Genomic DNA, 15,864 nt, shown 5'->3' on the forward strand with positions numbered 1-15,864 from the left:
CAGCAGCAAGCTCGTTACCGTAGTTAGATATCTGTAACCGTGTCAGGTGTAGATGTAACACAACACAATTTCGCACAACGATGAAACAACACGTCTGCTGCGATATTTGGCGCAGCAACGGCTTCATTGTGTTGTCCATCAACGGCTTAACGTTCAGTCACAGCGCACACAGTTATTAAAAGACCTCAAGTTTCAAGCTACACATGGAACTCCTCACATTTGTTAAAGTGTGATGGTTTGATTGTTACACCTACCTCAGACAATCGCTCACATACAAATGCAGACGACCAATGATATAACCTCCGCGGGTTGTATTCACATAATATTTGCAAATGCAGAACAGCTGCTGCAAACCAAAAGCACAGAGACCCCGAACATCAGTTTATTGAACGCAAACGACTGCAAAAGCGCTGCCTAACGCGTTGAATTCCATAGTGCTGTCTAAATCCCCGCAATTCTGCACGTTCTGTCTTCAGATCCAGCTCCCAAAATCCTCCGTACCTGAGATTCCATTCCGTTCCTGAAGATCGGAATTCTGGAAACGGACATGTGGCAGTGCAGACCAGCGATAAACAAATGACAACACTGGAATTAAGCTTCGTTTCCCACCGACGGCAGCTGACATTGGGGCTTACCGGGAATTCCAAAGGCTGAAATAAGAGGATAGAACACTTTTTCTAGCTGCGAGAAGGCAGGATTCTCCATGTCAGAAGATCTGTGACTTTTGTCGACCCTGTGTTCACAGTTCTGGCAGACACTGCGTTCATGCATTCCAAACAGCCATGATTTATACAGAGGATCCGTCGCTGGAGATACGGTTATACCCCTGACTAACGTTCTTACTTACAGTAGATTGAACAAACAGTTTAGTTATACACCATCGACTCTGAGGTAAATATTGGGCTGATTAAAGATAAACACATCAAAATTCTTGAGTCAATACCTCAACAGTGACTCATCTGGTGGAAATAATGCCAGCGCTCTAATGACAAAGACTGAACTTTGTCACTGATTAGTCACACTAATGATTTACTGACGTTACTATTGGCTAATTGTTCACCTGTAAACAGAGTTCACCAATAGCGTCCGACCCCTAACTTCTGTCAGTGTGGTTCCCATTCTGAACTGTCCTTCAGTCCCTCAGCCCCTTGCCACTATACACTCACACACAGAGAGAACTGTAGACGTTGCGAGGAATTATGTCAATCTGCAAAGGAATGGGCAGACCAGTTAAATAACAGAAAACAATAGTCTAAAATGTGAGTGGAATAGATACAGGATATCTGGAAATGAATAACAAGCGTCAGTTAGAGTGTTGAAAAGTGTGAAGGAGAGAGAAGGAGCGAATCAGACAGGTAGATCCCTCCCCTTCAGTGACCATGGAGTTTCCTTCCACCCACACGTCCATCAACTCCTGTCAAGGCAGAAGGTTCACACCAGCCGCTCCGCACTATTGTAGAGCTCAGCTCGCAAAACCAGTAGTTGGAAGTTTGCAGAGAGTGTTTTGGGATGCAGACTGAAGAGGGTGAGTGAGGATGTGGCAGATGGTCAGAGTGTGGGGAAATGTGGCGCCATCCATTCCGAGAGAGACAACCTGGAAAAAGACATTTTTACATGGCGGCAGACATGACTGTCCAGAGGGACCTGAGGATGCTGGTGAACAAATCTCTGAGCGTTACCGTGAAGATACATCATGTAATAAAGGGAATAAAGAGAATTCTGTGCCGTGATGCAGGAGGATTGGAGAAGAGGTGTAGTGGTGACGTACTGGGAGATGTGTTCTGGGCTCTGGTGAGAATGCAGATTGAATCTTACTTACAGGCCTCGTCACACTTCCTCAGGCATGTTATCCCACCAGCAGTGGGAATGCAGAAACAATCCTCACACTGACTGGACTGGTTCCAGCGATGGCCGGCTCCCTGTGTGTGGGGAGAATGAGTGCACTGGGTGGAATTTAGAGGAGAATTGATGGATTATTTCAGAGTATTCAGAACAATTGCAGGGATGTCTTCTCTGAATGAGATTTCTAATATTATGGATCACGGTCACAGAAAGAAGGAACAGCTATTCAGAATGAGAGAAAAATAATGTTTCTTAATCGGTGATTCTTTCTCGACTTAGAAAATATACCAGTGCAGAACAGGAAGACGCCCTCTGCTCTGTGAGGTTTTGCGGACATAATTGAACATAAGGCGATAAGATATAGGAGCAGAAGTAGGCCATTCGCCAATGAAACATAGGCTGATCCAATTATTTGGAATGTTTCTATGAGATCCCTCTCATTCTCCTGAACTCCAGATAATACAGCCCAAGAGCTGCCAGACGTTCCTCAAACGGCAACCCTCTCATTCCTGGAATCATTGTCCTGAATCCTCTCTGAACCTTCTCCAATGTCAGTGTGTCCCTTCTAAAATGAGGAGTACTGCACAAAGCACTGCAAGTGTCGTCTCACAAGTGCCTTATTGCGCCTCAACATCACATCCCTGCTCTTTTATTCTATACCTCTGGAAATGAATGTCAACATTACATTCGCCTTCTCACCACTGACTTCACCTGGATTTTAACCTTTAAGGTATCCTGCACTGGGACTCCCAAGTCACCGTGTACCTCTGCATTTTGAATTCTCTCCCCATCTAAATAATAGTCTGCCCGGTTATTTCTTTCACCGCAGCGCAAGACCATAAACTTTCCAATATTTTATTTCATTAGGACTTCTTTACACAACCCCCTAAACTATCTAAGTCTCTCTGCAGTCTCTCTGTTTCCCCAACACTACCTGCCCCTTCACCTATCTCTGTATCATCGGCAAATTTACCTATACATCTATTAATCCCGTAGTCCAAATCATTGACATACATCGTAAAAAGTAGCGGTCCCAACAGCGAGCCTGTGGAACGCCACTGGTAACTGGCAGCCAGCCAGAATAGCATTCCTTTACTCCCACTCTCTGTTGTCTGCGAATCAGCCAATGCTCCCACCCATACTACTACCTCTCCTTTAATTCCATGGGTTCTTACCTTGCTAAGCTGCTTCATGTTAAATTCCCTCTGAAAAATCCAAGTACACGACACCTGCTGCATCTTCCTTGTCTACGCTGCTTGTAATTTCCTCAAATCATTGCAGAAGGATAGCCTGGCAGGATATTTCTGATGCTGACTTTGGCCGATATTCTCATGTGCCTCATTGAGCCAGGGTGATAGCTAATTAAACTAATCCACTTGTCTACACGTTGTCTGCATCACTCCATTTTCTGTGCGTTTGGTTGCCTGTGTATGAGCCTCAGAAACACCACCCCAGATATGCATTCCAAACACCCACCGTTCTTTGTTTTTTTTTTCCTTTTAATTACTTCCCGCCATGTCCTCTGAATGTTTTCCCCTCTCATGCCCTCTGGTTTTCGGTATTTTGATGCTGTGAGAAAGATATTGGCGGTCTGCTCTATTTAGTACTCTTGTAAAGCTTTGGCTTCCGAAACTCTGGGAAGAACAACAACTTCCGTTGTTATACCTCCTCCTCAATCCTCTTCTATACATTGTCCAAAGCTTCGGCACCCTTCCTATAATGGGTTGACTGAAGCTAAATGCAACATTCCAGATGCACCCTAACTCGAGGTTTATAAATCTTTGTGACTCTCGAACTTAAACCATTCAGTCATAAATGCAAGAATGTAATGGACTTTTATGAACTTCTCTAATCTGCTGGAGCGCAAACGAAATATGAGAAGAAACGCTTCCCTCTCCAAAAGAATGGCAGAGCAGGTAGATAATAAAATCGAATCTTAAATTGGGAGCTGAATAGATTCAGCATGGCCATTTGTGAATGAAAGAATGAGAAGCGTCAGATACAACGTTAGATATGAGAGAGAGAGAGCGAGAGATGAGAGAGAGAGAAGAGAGAGAGAGAAGAGAGAGAGAGAGAGAGAGAGAGAGAGAGAGAATGAGAGAGAGAGAGAAGAGAGAGAGAGAGAGAGAGAGAGAGAGAGAGAGGAGAGAGAGAGGGAGAGAGAGAGAGAGAGAGAGAGAGAGAGAGAGAGAGAGAGAGAGAGAGAGAGGAGAGAGAGAGAGAGAGAGAGAGAGAGAGAGAGAGAGAGAGAGGAGGATGAGAGGAGAGAGAGAGAGGGAGAGAGGAGGAGAGAGAGAGAGAGAGAGAAGAGAGAAGAGAGAGAGAGAGAAGAGATGAGAGAGAGAGAGACGAGAGAGAGAGAGAGAGAGAGAGAGAGAGAGGAGAGAGAGAGAGAGAGAGAGAGAGGGAGAGGGAGAGAGAGAGATTGACACAGGCGTCTGGGTGCTCAGGCCACTTCACACAACCAGCTGACTTTTACCTCTCTACCACCACTGACCCAGTTTTCTTCTCCTACTCACAGGGAAAGACTTCATTCAAATCCGATATCTCCGCCTGTCGAGACACAAGCAACAGAGCAGCCGCTCCCCTCTCACACACAAGGTATGTTACAGAGCACCGAGACATTGACAGCTCATCAGTTCCACAGTCTCAGACAGCAAAGATATTCCTTTCACGCTGTGCCCAAATCCCAGGTATACATTTCCTATAGAGCTGCTACACTGAATTACAGATGGTCAATATTTCCATTGTATCCTCCAGGTACAGGTACAGACTCAGACCCAAAGTCCCAACGCACGGGACTGAGAGGACAGCAACGGCAGGGAAACAGTAAACAGACTGGAAATTTGGCAAATAATGAATGTGATGATAGTGGATTTCAAGAAAGGTACTGATAAAGAACTGGAATTGTGGATAATGTACCTGTGTGGACTGAGAATTATTCAGCAGTTGGAAGGCAGAGAATGAATTAATGGATTCACTATTAGTGATTCGTATGAGGGAGTACATCCAATCTCTGCTGCTGCTACAGAGCTGGGGTGGCAGGGTCGTAGGGAGAAGGGTGTAGAGAGAGGCTTGGGATGCCGACGGAAGTGAACGACTGAAGATGTGGGACATGTACAGAACGTGGAGAAATGTGAGATCATCGACTCTGAGAGGAACAAATCTAGGTGGCACACGTCAAACTTACAGCGGGCCCTGGGATCCTTGGAAAGAAACTACTGCGAGTTGACATTCAGGTACAGCAGGTAATTAGGAAGGTAAGCAGGAGGATTAGAGAAGAGGAGTGAGATGTCTTACTGGGATATCTCTTGGGTTCTGGTGAAAGTGCACCTTGAATATTCTTTCCAGGTCTCGTTACGTTTCCTCAGGAAGGTTATCCCTGCAACCGAGCGAGTGCAGCGAGTATTCCGCTTTCTGACTGGGACTGGTTCCCAGGATGCCCGGCTGGCAGTGTGAGCAGACAGTGAGTGAGCTGGGCCTGTATTGACTATGCTGAGCCGAGAATTTATGCATTTTTTTTCAGGCCATTCAGACCAATTGCAGGGGGAATCTTTGCCCCGAATGAGAATTCTATCACCGTGGGTCACAGACTCAGAATGAAGAAACGGATATTCAGGACAGAGAGGAAAAAATAACTTTCTTTATCAGTGAGCTTTGGTCAGTGCGTGACAGGGAAAAAAGGCCTTTGGTCTCTGATGTTGAGCTAAGACACAGTGATGTCCAACTAAACTAATACATCTATTTGCATGCTGTCCCTATCCCTCCCTTCTTTGTGTATATGTTTGTCTATCCGAGCCACATAAATGCCACTGTTTTCTTTGCCTCCAGCACCAACCAAAAAATGCATTCCAGACCCCACAACTCTCTGCTTAATTTCTTTTTTGTAATTTTTTTTTATTGAAGTTCATCATCAGACAAGCATTTCCATAAGATGTATTTCAGACATTGTAGATATATATCATATATATCACAAATCTTCACAATGTATTTATTTGTGGTATACACTTATAGAAAAGAGTGGAAAGAAAAAAAACAAGCAAAAGGAAAGAATTATGTACAAGTAGGGAGTGATCTTTTTTTTTTTTACAACAGATTCATTGATTTGTGAGAATAAAATCAGGCCTATGAGGCATTATGTAGTTAAACCATTTTTCCCAGTATGAATCAAATTGTTCCAGATTATGGTTAACATATACAGTTATCTTCTCCATTTTGTAAATGTCCGTTGTAATTTCCATCCATGTATTTAAAATTGGGCTCTCCTGTCATAATCATTTCCTAGTAAGAGTTTTTACCAGCCACCAACAGTATATTCATTAAATAATTATCTCTTTTCAACCATTTTTGAGGTATATATCCAAAAAATATGGTTTGACTCTCTAAGGGTATTTCACATTTAAAGATGCCTTGCTTGGCATTGTGCATCCCCTCCAATAGTTTTTGATAACAGGGCTGTCCCAAAAAATATGATAGTGATTTGCATTTTGATTTCCACAATTTCTCCAGCAAACAGGGAGGTTACTATCATAATAGGATTTCTGAGAGGATGTAATAAAAAACATCCGGATGATAATGTGGTAAACTGGATCAGCAAATTTCCAGATGATACCAAGACTGAGGGTGTAGTGGACAGTGAAGAAGATTTTCAAAGCTTGCACTGGCATCTGCACCAGCTGGAAAAATGGAGGTGGAATTTAATGCAGACAAGTAAGAGGTGTTGTTCTTCAGAAGACAAACCAGGGTAGGGCTTAAGCGGTGAGCGGTAGGGCACTTAGGAGTGCATTAGAACAGAGGGTTCTGGGAATACAGATCCATAATTCCTGGAAAATGCTGTCTCAGATACAGTAGAGAGGGCTTAAAGAAAGCTTTTGGCACATTGGCCTTCATAAATTGAAGTATTGAATAGAGTAGTTGGGATGTTATGTTGAAGTTGTATAAGATGTTGGTGAGGCCTAACTTGGAATATTGTTTGTAGCCTTGGTCACCTACCTACAGGAAAATATCAATAAGATTGAAAGAGTGCTGAGAAAATTATGTATGTTTTTTCCATCCAAACTCCCTCCATTTCTGTGAACTGCTACACTTCCATTGATATCTTCATATTGTTGTCCATTCTTCCTCAGATAGAATTATTCCTCCTTCCTTCTCCCATGTTGCTTTAATGTATGAAGTCGAATATGTTTTAAGATTTGACAACCCCTTATACATGCCTGACATGATTCTACCACCACTATCTGAATTATATGCTTTTCTAAAGAGCTCTATCAAGCATGTATTTGCCTTGGTTACATTTTTAAACGTCTTATTAACATATTGTCTTATCTGTAAATACCGATAAAAATCTTGTTTTTCTAATAAGTGTTTCTCTTTAAGCATTTCAAAGTTGAACAGTGTTCCTTCTTTCATTATGTTGCAAAGAACTGTTATTCCTTTAGCTGTCCAGTCCTTAAATCTAGCATCCAATTTATTTGGTGTAAAATCAGAGTCATATGCACACCATTGTGCATATCCACTAACTCTTCCTACTGATCCTGTTCCTGTACCCTATCCCGACAAGCGTTACAAGTGCCACACCTACATTGACACCTCCTTCTTCACAAATACTATGGGCGACAATCCGCGCTTCCAGTTCAGACCGTTAAATCGGTTCCTAATCAATCCCTCTGTATTCCCGCGTCTCTTTTTAAACACTGCCCGCTTACTTCCACCAATTCTTAAACTTTCGTATATTTCCTCACAACGCTACACACCTCACACTGTTCCGTATTAAATTCAATTGACTTTTTTCAACCCATTTCCAACCAGTCAACATCAAGCTACAAGATTAGATAGAATTCCTGGTTGTAAAAAACGCCCCAACGTAGGAGCCGTCTGCAATTCTTCTCATAGAGTTTTCTACATCGACAACTAAATTATATTTAAAAAATACAAGATAAGTAACAACGGACCTAACACCAGTCCCTGGAGTACACCTATCAAATCAAATAATCAACCATTCACTCTCTGCTAATCCAGAAACGAACGTTCATCATTCCGTCCAGAAACCGCAGCTAAAGTCGTGTGAGCGCGTATATTTGTTTTATTACCAAAGGGTCCCTTGAATATTGCTGTCCATCTGTTTTATATGCTGAGAAGAACGTACGTACAACATGTTTCATTGTGAAACATGACATCAGCTGTTTACTGTTACTTTTGTCATTCAAATAACTTAAAATGACTAGAACGAGCGAAAGAAAAATTGATCCTAACTCCCCCTTCAATAATGTGTACCCATTTCACCTGCCGAGTTTGATGTCCCGCCCTCAATATCAGAAGTTAATGTTCTCCAATGTGACAAAATAAATTTATTGGAAGTTGATTGTCGATGTTGACTGGTCAAGGAGGTAGGTCTATGTTATAAGCAACCGTGATCAGAAAATGTCCCATTTTTAGCAGTTGAAGCCAGGTGTCTTGGAAATTAATTTGGCAATGTTCATATTTTGTTTAAAAGTTAATAACTTGTAACACCCCTTAGTGATACGACTTTTTGGCACGGTGACAGAGTGAGAAAAACACTTTATGTCAGTGTTTGTGTAGCCGGTTGTCCCTAATGCGACTCATGTGATAACCACACTAATTGCCTCAGAAGAATTGCTCTGAATTGTATATAACTCTGTAAAAACAGATCCAACCGGTCTATATGACAATTTCGAACTTTTCCCTACACCTGAACGCTGCTTCTGACGGAATATGGGATATCCAGCGATTTACTACATCGCGGGCATTTTCTATCCTGCAATTGTAGCGATTGGTGTCCCTAGTAAGATATTGGAGCTGTACACTGTAGTACGGTGTCGACCTCTTGCCTTTGTTCCGCTGCACTGCTAGGAATTTTACTGAACGCAGATGCTACCCTCGTCTGAAATGTGCCTACAGAATGGAATATTCAATCATCTGATAGTTTTTTTATTATTTAGTTTCTATATTTTTTCGATGTGTTGTTTTTATTGTCTTTTGTCAATTACGTTGTTGCCGATATTGCAATACCTTGTTTGAGGTTGCTCGGCTTTCTGAAGAAACAGTGGTTGCTTTTCCAGATGGCCGATTTCTGAAATAACCAGCAGGTTGAATATCGACATACATGTCTGCTTTTCCATAATTCACTAATTTATAGCTTGTGCTTTAAGCCACATTAATTTCACTACAAATGATCCATTCAGATGTTTCACCTCTAATAAAGGAAATGGCGTTGTTCTTGGTAATGTTTACTGGAGCGATCGACGGCTCACTGGTAGCGGAGTCGCTGAAATCAGACGCCTCGTTCTAAACTGTTGGCAAGTCGGTATTCCATTCTGGTTCTCTAGCGGGAGTGCGCCCATGGAGCAGGCGATCTTTGAATTTCTGCTTTTCGCTACCAAATAACATACCCTACATAGCATTGACAGAATAATGGGGATTCAGACGGTTGCAGTTAACAATAATTCTGTTTTTTTTTTCAAATTCCGTGTAGTTAATTTGACGGCGATTGTGATCCTATCTCGGGGAAAATGCGGACTCTCCAAATGCATCACCCGTTACCTGGTTGGAATGGCAACAGCGGATCTGATGGTGGTTATACTTGTTGCTTTAGTGCAACAGACCAACAATATCTACATTTATTCCAGATCCCTGCTCATCACTCCTGTATGCGCAGTGACACTTGTATTAGTTGTTGTGACGAGGGACTGTTCTGTCTGGTTTACGGTCAGTTTTACCTTCGATCGTTTCATCGCAATATGTTGTCGAAAGCTTGGAGAAAGATACTGCACTGAGAGAACAGCGACGGTGGTTATGGTGACCGTGGTTATAGTGAGCGTCGGGAGATGTGTCCCGTTTTACTTTACCATTGAACCTGACGTCATTATTGGCAACTTGCCGTGGCATTGCGCCAGAACGTATGAATACACTACTTCACCCGTGTGGAAAGGATTCGAATTGTTCGACAGCATTTTAACACCTTTGCTACCAATAGGCCTAATGCTGGTATTCAATGGGCTAACAGTAAGACATATCATTGCGGCAAACAGTGTCCGCAGAGGGCTTCGGATCAGCAGTGATAATCAGAAGGATACAGAGCTGGAAAAACGCAGAAAATCGATGATTTTGTTGTTTGCAATATCAGCTAATTTCATATTATTTTGGATGCCCTATGTAGCCCATTCGCTGAAATGGCAAACGGAAAATTTCTTTTACCAGGACAGATATTTGAGTACCCCGGTATATGTACTACAGCAATTTGGGTTCATTTTGCAAATTCTCAGTATGTGCACCAATACTTGTATCTATACACTGACACAGAGGAAATTCAGAAAGGAGCTGAAGAATGGAATGAAGTATGTGTTTACTTTAAATGGCCATCTGTGCAGATAACGCCCATGTCCTTTTGCAATTCAGAGTAGTATTCAAATAAAACAGTTTTAAAAATGAGTAGTTTCGCAAATACGTCATAAATTCAATCAATCGTGTGCCTTGACATCTTTCAAGCGCGAAATCCACGGAGGATTGCACACTTCGTAGAGTTCAGTTGGGAAGCTGTCAATGAGCTGGCGGAATTGATACATTATTTGAACACATTCTGAACTGTCGCAGAGACTTGACAATCACCAGGGGCGGAATGACTTCAGGACTTTTCGGTGTTCAGATGTTTCAAAATGGACATAGTCGAGTGAAATGGTATAAAGGGAGTGTCTTTGACAAACAAGGAGAGGAGGATGATATCACAGTTGTAGAGGGGGGGGGGAACTGTGGTGGGATTGCATGTTAATGGACTGTGTGTAGAACTCAGAAGTAGGAAGAGAGCAAAGAGTCGTTTTTGAGTATTTGTACAGAGCTCCCATCACCAAAACAAACAAAAAAAAAACAACAGACAGAGACAGTGACAGATCGGGAGATAGATTTAGGACAGATGCCACATTAAGAAATTTGTTGTCACGGGCAACTTAAACTTCCCTAATAGTCTTTGGCACTTCTATTGGTAAAATGTTTAAATATGACAGAATTTCTCAGATGTGTCCAGGAAGGAATCCTTGCTCAATAAACGGACAGATGCATTAGCGAACTGGATCTAGTACTAGAACATGAAACTGTTTACGTGACAGAACTCTCCGCGAGTCATCATTGCAGAAAGATAGAGCACAACACCCTGACATTTACTATAACCTTACACTGGGATAGCAGCAGATAGTTTGGAACGTTTTTAATTGGGGGAGTGCAAATTATGCTGCTACTGGGCAGGAACTTGTGGAGGTAAATTGGGAAATTATATACTCATGGAAATGTGCAACAGAAGCGTGGCGATGGTGTAGGGAGCACTGGCATGGGGTTCAATTTAGCCATGTCTCAATGAGACGCGGAACGGATGGAAGCCGAAAGGAACTATGGTTGACAAGTGATATGTAAAATCTCGTCAAGATTTTAGAAGAAGGAAAAATACTAAAGGATCAGGAAGGAAGCAGTGGGCAGGGTATGCAAAGTCGCAATGTAGTCAGAAAGGAATTTAGGAATGGACTCAGAAGAGTTAGAATGGAAAGCCTTGGAGAGTCTCATTAAGTACGTGAAGAACAGGAGGTGACGAGAGAGAGAGTGGGTAAAATCAACGATGAAATAGGGACATGTGGCTGGAGTCAAGGAGCCTGTGAAGGTCCTTAGTCATACTCTGCTTCCGTTTTCACCAGTGAGCGCGACCTCCATGATTGTGGATATATCGGGAAAAGAGAGATGTGATGACACACGCCGACGCGAAGAAGGAAGTTGCGCTGAAAACTTTGAAAACATTAAAATTCGTAATTCCCCGGTACCAGAAGGGATATACTACAGTTAATAAGGGAAAGCAAACAAAGGTATTGATGCGCTTTGTACATGGTATTTGCCCTTTCGGTAAACACAGAATTACTTTGTGAAGATTGGAGGACGGCAAACTTTTTTTCCTCCCCTTTTTGTCGAGGAAATGTAATAGCTTTAACGAATTATCTTTATTGTGTACAGTTCAGGTCACCGAATTATAGGAAAAATACCAACAAAATAGCGAGAGTACAGAGAAGATTTACTACAGGTTTCAGCACAAAAGTTACAGGGCAAGGTTGTGCAAGTTAGGTCTTTATTCTTTGGAGGGTAGAAGGTTGAGGGGGGACGATAGAGCTATTTAAAATAATGAGGGGGATAGATCGATTTCACGTGGATAGGCCTTTTCCCATTGACAGTAGGGGAGATTCAAACAACAGGACATTATTTGAGAGTTAGGGGGCAACAGTTTAAGGGTAACATGAGGGGAAATTTATTTACTCAGAGAGTGGTAGCTATGTAGAACGAGCTTCCAGTAGAAGTGGTAGAGGCAGGTTAGGTATTGTCATTTAAAGTAAAATTGGATGGGTAAATGGATAGGGAAGGAATGGAGGGTTATGGGCTGAGTGCGGGCCAGTGGGACTAGGTGAGAGTAGGCGTAGGCACGGTCTAGAAGGGCCGAGATGGCCTGTTTCTGTGCTGTAATTGTTATATGGTTATATGATCTCTTCCAGGTGATTATTGGTATCGCTTTTAAATGATGACAAGCGTTGTCATCAGCATCAGGGATAATGCCTGGGCATGTCTAGTCTGAATTGCATCCATGCCACCCTGTCGCCCTCCCTCTTGATTGATTAATCTTCATCCAATTAGATTTCCGCTGCCCCAGTTTGTATGCAATATAATTGCAGTTCTTACATAAAGGCAAATATACGCCTTAGTTATTTTTTTCTCAAGTTTTATTTCAGCAGGTCGTCCTAACCGCCATCGGCGCGGCACAGTAGTTCTGTGCTGTCGTACGGAATCCCTTGACCTCTGCGAATGCAATGTCCTGCTGCCGCCGATTTCTCCAGATAACACAATAGGGAACATATTTTGTGCTCATGATCCGGGTTTCCACGGTGCGACACGCCTGCCTGAAACACGCTGCTACACAGTCACAGGGAATCCTGTAAACGCCAACCGCTCATGAGTCCCAGGTTATTGTTGACCCGAATAAACTGGGCTTTGTCCTTCCTGACGGGTTTGCGGTTAGTTCTGGGAGTTGCAGGCCAGTGAGTCAGTAGTGGGCAAGTTATTGGAATAGAATTTATGAGTATCTGGAGAAACGTATCCTGGTTGGGGATAGTCAGCATTGTTTTGTGAGGGGCAAGTCATCCCTTATGAATCAGATTGAATTTTTTAAAAATGTGGAAAAGAAAATAAACAGGTGACGTCGGAACAGCGGCTGTGGGGTATTTTGATTTTGCAAGGTGTTTGGTCGGGTTCCCCATGGTAAACTCATTCAGAAAGTCAGGAGTCGTGAGATCTAGGGAAACCTGGCTCCGTATACTCAGAATCGGCCTACCAATCGAAGGCAGAGGAGGCAGTGGATGGACTGCATTCTGCCTGGAGGACAGTGGTCAGTAATGTTCCACAAGAAATGCATGAACTTCTATACAATTTACAATCATATCTCGACTCTGCTGTTGCAGTGTTCTGAGAGACAGACTTTGCTTTGACCATTCTGCAGATCTTGGATAATTTATTTCTGAAATTGCAACATTCTGCATTTCTGATTGCAAATACACGCTATCTAAACTGAACTCCCGTTTACCTACTACAGGGCAGATGCTACGACTGCATCAAAACAATATTTTCCGGTGGAACCCTGGTGACCTCAGCGGCATCCTTTGGTGCTCCCCACATGAACCAGCCTCCCAGTATGCAGATTTCAAACTCCCAATTCAAGTACACACGTACTTGTCTTAATATCCGTTTACCTTTGAACAGTGGGTCCATCGTGCCCGGAACAGGTACACTCATATCTCGATCCCTTTAACGTTTCCATCACATACCTGTGTGGAATCTACATCTCACTCTGAAATCAATGGCAATGCAAACACACAAAGAATACAATTTAAATACGCAGGTAAGACAAAACAAAAATCTAACCTTGGACGTTTCTTCCTTCAAAACTGTCGCACGCAATTGGCGCCCACTGAATAAGCTGTTAATTCCCAGAGTGACAATACTTATCAAATATTCTAAAAAACAAAGGGAAACCAGGTATGGGCGGTTACGGTCCCCATGCACGATCAGTTTGTACTGTTTCGAAAATAAAAGTAGTCTCTGCAATTTACATCAGTTCCTCAAATTCATTTCACCCCAGGAAGCACACATTAGCAGTGAGACTCTATTGTGAACAAAAGGATTATTTCAAACATTGTTTCAAAATAAACCTAACAATCCCACGACTGCCTTTCTCTCTTTCACGTATGAATTACCTGTCTTACTCTTTCAAGTGAACTCACACATGTCGAGTACTTGTGCAATATTGTATATTCTCAATGCATTCACACCTTACGATATAGCAGGACACGTCATACTTTTAAGTGTAGAGGTACACCTTCATGCTTCGCTATGTGTAAGAACAGAGGGATCAAACAGTACCAATGACTTTCTAAATCTTCAGTGCTGCGAGACGCAAAAAATCTTCACCAACTTCTGGCTCTAAAGTCTCTCGATTTAATGCTCATTTTCTGTAGCCCTTCTAACACCATTCATAGATCTGACATAAATTCAGTTGGTTGCTTGCAGCTCATCTGGTTATATTTGTTTTGTACGTCCAGCGGCATCGTCTGTTAATATCCTGAAGTAACTTACCGGATTCCGCAATTCATTACCAGCTTCCTTATCTTTGTACTTTCGGCAAAGTCGAGTGTTGAGTTTGTAATGTGCTTTATAAGTTTGCTATGAGTTATGGCATCATAATACGTTCGCATGGAAACGCAATCTAACCGATTTTCTTTCCTCTGCGGTACCTCGACCGTGGGATACTCTCTGGTGATCAGTTGGTGGGAGCAGTTCACTATGATCGTCGACAGGCACGAATGTCCGAGAATACTGAACAAAATGTCCCAGATGCTCAAGCACAAAGGAAGTGGTGCAGGTTCTATTATTGCCTCAGTTTCCTGCCCCTATTTCCTTACCTTGCGATTTCTCTCTGGTCGCATATTGGGAAGAGATGGGAGTATTGACAACGACAACAATACTGGCTTCTTCCCTTCGTATGCTAGCTGTAGATGTTTGGAAAGTGGCGGCCGATCATCGGCATAACCTAACTGAGCTGCATCACTACGTTCATCAAGAACGTCCCCTCCTATTTCAGATTCAAAAAACAATATTATTTCTCTCTGAGTAGGCAGGTTGGCCAGCAGCTTTTATATCTGCGTTAGATGTTTCGTACGATCTCCAGTGATATGTTTCTGTTTTTGATAATGATTTCAGTATTACATTCATAATGTGTTTAAATCTGTACACATTTTCCCACAATCCTTTCACTTCGTTACAAGCTAACGTAGTTCTTATCAGTCACCCTTGTGGTTAACAAGCTCTCAAAAATTGATAGAAGTGCTTATTTCCACGCCCTCACTCCAACCCTCCTCGAAAATAAGCTGCTTTCTCCTTAAGGTGGACATCTTTTATTTCAGGACGGGTCACCGATTCAGGGAATGTTTGATAATATGTACTCCATGATATACTGGTTAGGCGCAGGAGTACATTCAGCCAGAGACTCATTGCACCGAAATGTAACACTGAGCGTCATAGGAAGTCATTCCTGCCTGTGGCCATCAAACTTTACAACTCCTCCCTCGGAGTGTCAGATACCCTAAGCCAATAGGCTGGTCCTGGACTTATTTCCACTTGGCATGATTAACTTATTATTTAATTATTTATGGTTTTGTATTGCTATATTTCTTCACTATTCTTGGTTGGTGCGGCTGAAAAGAAAACCAATTTCCCTCGGTATCAATAAAGTATGTCTGTCTGTCTGTCTGTCTGTATTGCTTCTTGTAATCAGTCTCGCTCTTCCTTCGCTTGCCGCGGACATTCTACTCAATCCTCGGTGAAGCACCCTTCTGCTCTGACTTCGTTTAACCTCCGTGTCTCACATCGTCCCATGGGCAATGATCTCAATCTTTACCACAGAGTTTTTTTTACTTTCCTCTATACCTCCAT

At 42.5% G+C, this 15,864-nt stretch overlaps 1 protein-coding gene across 1 annotated transcript in view; it reads left to right on the forward strand.

Annotated features, from left to right (window-relative positions):
- Positions 1-9,351, forward strand: part of LOC140721018 (uncharacterized) — a 45,910-nt gene extending 36,559 nt beyond the window's left edge. Inside the window, exons 3-4 of the transcript XR_012097302.1 lie at positions 4,364-4,443; positions 9,335-9,351. The gene's annotated coding sequence lies outside the window, so the exon portion shown is untranslated. The remainder of the gene's footprint in view (positions 1-4,363; positions 4,444-9,334) is intronic.
- Positions 9,352-15,864: the final 6,513 nt, after the last annotated feature.

Source organism: Hemitrygon akajei, unplaced genomic scaffold (assembly GCF_048418815.1).
Source record: "Hemitrygon akajei unplaced genomic scaffold, sHemAka1.3 Scf000049, whole genome shotgun sequence".
NCBI lineage: Eukaryota > Metazoa > Chordata > Chondrichthyes > Myliobatiformes > Dasyatidae > Hemitrygon > Hemitrygon akajei.